The sequence below is a fragment of the Dipodomys ordii genome, unplaced genomic scaffold (genome assembly GCF_000151885.1).
Source record: "Dipodomys ordii isolate 6190 unplaced genomic scaffold, Dord_2.0 Scaffold34, whole genome shotgun sequence".
Lineage (NCBI taxonomy): Eukaryota > Metazoa > Chordata > Mammalia > Rodentia > Heteromyidae > Dipodomys > Dipodomys ordii.
This window is the reverse complement of record NW_012267250.1, coordinates 14,279,201-14,284,377: the sequence shown is the minus strand read 5'-3', so window position 1 is coordinate 14,284,377 and position 5,177 is coordinate 14,279,201.

The following is a 5,177-nucleotide window of genomic DNA, read 5'->3' as shown; positions in this document are numbered from 1 at the left end:
GCCTTGGCGTTGTCCCTCAGCTCTTCAGCTCAAGGCAAGCGCTCTACCACTTGAGCTACAGCGCCACTTCCGGTTTTCTGGTGGTTTATTGGAGATAGAAGTCTCACGGTCTTTCCTGCCCGGGCTGGCTTTGAACCGTAATCCTCAGATCTCAGCCTCCTGAGTAGCTAGGATTACAGGCATGAGCCACCAGCGCCTTGTCTTTAGATCTTATGGAGTCTCATTATTTAGTTTACATAGGCCTTGAATGTTTAATCCTCCTTCCTCAGCCTTCAGAGTCCTGGAATTTCAAGTATGTACCACAATACCCAGCTTGCTTCTATGATTTTTGACTACTTTATTTGATATGGCTGGGCACTGGTGGTTCATGCCTATAATCCTAGCTACTTAGAAAGCTGAGATCTGAAGAGCTTAATTTGAAACCAGCCTGGGAGACTTTTTTTTTCTTTTGCCAGGGCTTGAATTCAGGTCCTGGGCACTGTTCCTGAGGTTCTATTTTGCTCAAAGCTAGCACTTTACCACTTGAGCCACAGCACCCCTTCTAGCTTTTTCTGTTTATGTGATTTGAGGAATTGAACCCAGGACTTCATGCATTCTAGGTAAGCATTCTACCACTAGGCCACATTCCCAGCCCCATGAAAGACGTTTATCTCCAATTAACCATCAAAAAGCCCCAAATGGAGAACTAGCTCAAGTGGTACAGTATCTGTCTTGAGTGAGAAAGGTAAAGGAGCACATGGGCAATAAATAAAAAGATAGATGAAAAAATTAAAATACACATACTTCATATGAGGGAATTATTGAGTATTTGTCCTTTTGTGACTGGCTCCCCACTTACTTAGCATTGTGGCCTCACAACTAATCATAGAGGTTTTTCCAGAGCTTTGAAGTCCAGAAAGTAAAAGTAAACATGAAGTATTGAGCTATATATTTATATGTAGTGGTTGATTACATATACTCATATATAACTTGATAAATGCATATGTGCAGCTAGATGAAAATAGCTTACAAATTAATTTTATTACAAATTTGTGTGTGTACACACGCACATGCGTGTGAATGTTGGTCTTAAGGCTTAAACTCAGTGCTGTCTTTTAGCTTTTTAGCTCAAGGCTGCTGTTCTATTACTTGAGCTAAAGCTTCACTTCATGCTTTTTGATGGTTAATTGAAGAAATGAGTCTACAAACTTTCCTGCCCTGGCTGGTTTCAAAATGCAATCCTTAGATCTCTACTCTCTGTAGCTAGGCTTACGAGCATGAGCCATTGACACCCAGCCTAGTCCAAATTGTGATTTAAAACATTTTGCATGGGCTGGGAAGGTGGCTCAGTGGTAGAGTGCTTGCCTTGCATGCATGTGGCCTTGGGTTTGACTCCTCAGCACCACATAAGCAGAAAAAGCTGGAAGTGGCTCTGTGGCTCAAGTAAAGTGCCAGCCTTGAGCTGAAGAGCTGAGGGATAGTGCCCAGGCCCAGAATTCAGGCCCCATGACTGACAAACAAATAAACAAAACATTTTGCTTACAATTTAATTCCTTTTTGACACTCAGTTTCTTTTCATTAATTGAAAAAAATAGCATTCATTTATACTATGAGTGCCAGCATGTGTGAATAAATATATAAACTTTCAAAGAACAAACTGGTGTTTATTAATGAATGGCCTGTTTTATCACAGCAGCCAAATGACCACTATGGACAAGCAGGAATCAACTGTCAGTTGTCTATAGCCAAAACAAACAAACTTAGACTACCAGAAAGCTAGTACTAGTGTTTCCAGACATGCCCAGGGGTAGGCTTAGAGACTAAGCTCTTTGGACAAGGGAGATTTATAATTACCCTGCATTTACAGGGTAAATGGAACCAAGATTAGAATTCAGGAACATGTCTATACTCGTGCCCTAGGCACCAGTCCTGCAACTAGTAAAACATTTGCATGAGGGAATACATTGTGGTCATGATGTATTAGTAGAACTCACCCAACCTTATTAATAATAGGAACCTCAACTATAACAGTCTGAATGACCAGTCACTCAAAACTATCACTCACGCACTTGGAATAATTGTAAGGTAGAACTAAAAGACTTTTAGAGAAGGGAACCCAAATACGTGGGAGAACATCCTTTTAAAGACTGAAAGAAGACCTTAGTGCTACAGAATACTGACAACTTCAAATGTCTATTGATACTAGTTGATACCTTTTCTGGGTAAGCCAAAGTCTACTCTACCCAAACTGAGAAAGTATCAAAGGTGACAAAGGCCTTACATTAAAAAAAAAAAAAAAAAGCTGGGCACTGATGTCTCACACCTGTAATTTTAGCTACTCAGGAGGCTGAAATCTAAGGATTTCAGTTCAAAGCCAGCCCAGGCAGGAAAGTCCATGAGACTTTTACCACCAACTATCCACCAGAATACCAAAGTGGAGATATGGCTCCAAGTGGTAGAGTGCTAGCCTTGAGCAAAAATGCTCAGGGACATCCCCCAGACTCCAAGTTCAAGCCCTATGACCAAATAAATAAGGTACGGAATCTCACCTTCAACCCAGAATGACAAGGGACTTTTCATCATAGCAGAAGTTAGCCAACCAGCAAGTAAAGCCTTAGACATCAGATGACAATTACATGCATCATAGAGCCCTCAATCTACTGGACAAGTTGAAAGAATGGATCATATGCTCAAGAGGACAATAGCCAAAACAATGTCAAGAAACCCATTTAAAATGGGACAAGGTATTGCCAGTTACCTTTCTCCACTTATGGAGAAGTTATTAAGCCCCCATGAAATAGTATTTGGTGAACTCTTCTGGCCCCTTGAAAAAAATGGTGAAAATATAAACAAAAAGAAGAAACTTAAGGTAAAGCGGTATATACCACCAATAAATCCAATACTGACTGCTACCCATAAGTTTGCTTCTTCCAGGTCACCAGCCCAGCTGAAGATTCCTCTTCCTGCCTTCAAGACAAGAGCTTTAAGTCCTTCTGAACACTTGGAAAGAGCAGGGGCCGGAACACCTAGAAGAAGAGTAGAAAGGCACTTCCAAAGTGCCTCTGGCAGCTCACACCTCTCTGAAGCTCCCAGGATCCAGCTGTGAATGCGCCACACAAGCCAAGAAGATCAGACGGAGACATCCTGCCATTACTAGAACTCTAGTGGAAAGCCAGCCACTGGAATACCAACGGCTTCCGTTGAGAAGAAACGGACAATGAATGTGCTCAGAAGCCTACTAATTTGTTTCTGTCTTTGTATCCTCTCTGCAGGATGGAAGGACAACTCGATGGTCCGTATTGCTCAGTCACTGGCTTCCTCCATGCAGGCAGTAGACTGTTGGATCTGTGTCCCGAGAGCCCGCGCTGTCGTAGATCATAGTGACCCTCTTGTCCACCCTGTCACTAATTTCACTCAGGTTCCAGATGGGGTGTGGACACCAACACTGGACCTCAGGGCCCGTACTATTATGTACCGGGTACGGATAGTACACTATCCAGTCGAGGGTTCGTCCCCTGTCCCCTGTCTAACTCTTCCACTTATCGCAGCTAATGCCGTCTATATAACCCACATTGATGACAATGGCAAGGAAACTCGGATTCCCAAGTATTTTGAAATGATCTCCCCTCCCAAGGCAGGACAGTTACCCATGTGTATCCAGAAAAACACTCGGTTTTCTGCAGAGGAGTTTAAAGTAGTAGCTGATTACTCCTTCCAGAATCATCCTTGGATAGAAAGGACAGGGTTTCGAGTGGGGGAATACTTCCACACCAGAGATCCATTGAAGTATTTTAAAGATGAAATGGTTTTCTGTGCCCCCTCAGGATTTGTGTTTGTCTGTCAAATTAGTGGACACCCCTGGGCAACAAACTGCCTAAGAAACTTTTCCACCCCTACTCAGTGTCTGCTGGGTACCCTCATTACACCATTCTCCATTCATTCTGTAAATGAATCTTCTCATTGGGCAAGCCCTTTGAAGCTTTTGACTAGAGTGACTCGTGATTTACCAAGAGAGGTAGCAGAGGTACCAGGTACCAGATGGTATAATTTTGGCCATTCCTTTTTACCCTGGTGGGGAGTGGCTGCCCATCAATGGGTACTTCAGAACCTTTCCCAAACTCTGATAACTATAGCCAATGAAACAGCTTTATCCCTTTCTGATCTACATCACTCCTTGGACTCTCTTGCCAAAGTCATGCTGGATAATCGAATGGCCCTAGATTACATGCAGGCTGAGCAAGGGGGAGTGTGTGCAGTTGCTAACATGTCCTGTTGTACTTATATCAATACTTCTTCTCTGGTGGAAACCAGTATAGAAAAGATCCGACAGAAAGCTACTTGGTTGAAGCAAGCATGAGAGTATCAGGTATCCACTTTAGACAGCCGGGGTCTAGGTTGACAGGCCTATTTTCCAGTCTTTTTCTCTAGATCCCAAATGGTATCTAATCTGTTTCATTAGTTATCTTGCATTTTGAGATGACCATCATGTGGGTTATAGTCAATATATATATATACTTTCCTGCCTGGCCATTCAGTATACTCTACTTATATGCAAAACCACAGTGGGGCTTTAAAAGACACAGAGATTCTGGCAAGGACAAAGTATATATACTTTTCAGAAAATTTCCCTGACGTCACCCAACTTCAGCAGGAAGCGGACAGATGATTATAACGCCCCTTGTTTCCATGGAAATAGGAGGGGAAAAAAATGCCAGCAGGAAAATTTTAAAAGAGACATTTAAATGGTTGTAGTTTTAGTCTAGAAACTAACTTGCTTTACTAACCAGCCTGCTTTTTGTGATGATTTACATTTAATTGACAATTTTCTCTCTCTCTGCCTTTCCTTCCATGTGGGGGGAATTCAAGATTAGAACTCAAGATTAACAGTTTTTTGGCTCCCTAGCTTGCTGACACAGGAAAGTAAGAAAGTAACGTCAACAAGACATACAACGTGGAAAACTGGCACCAGTAATCGGGATAAGTGATCTCCTCAGATCATCATCCGGCACTGAGTCATGGCTTCTAGTCATGGTTTCTGAACACTTAGAACTCACTTCTTGGACTTTTGCTTAAAAATCCTCAATCCGTAAAGGACAGGGAAGGGAGGCAGCTTTTGATATTTAGTGTGATGTTTTCTTCCTATGTGTGACAAGTCAATAAAACTTATTTTCCTTTTTTTCTAAAATCCTGCTGTCATT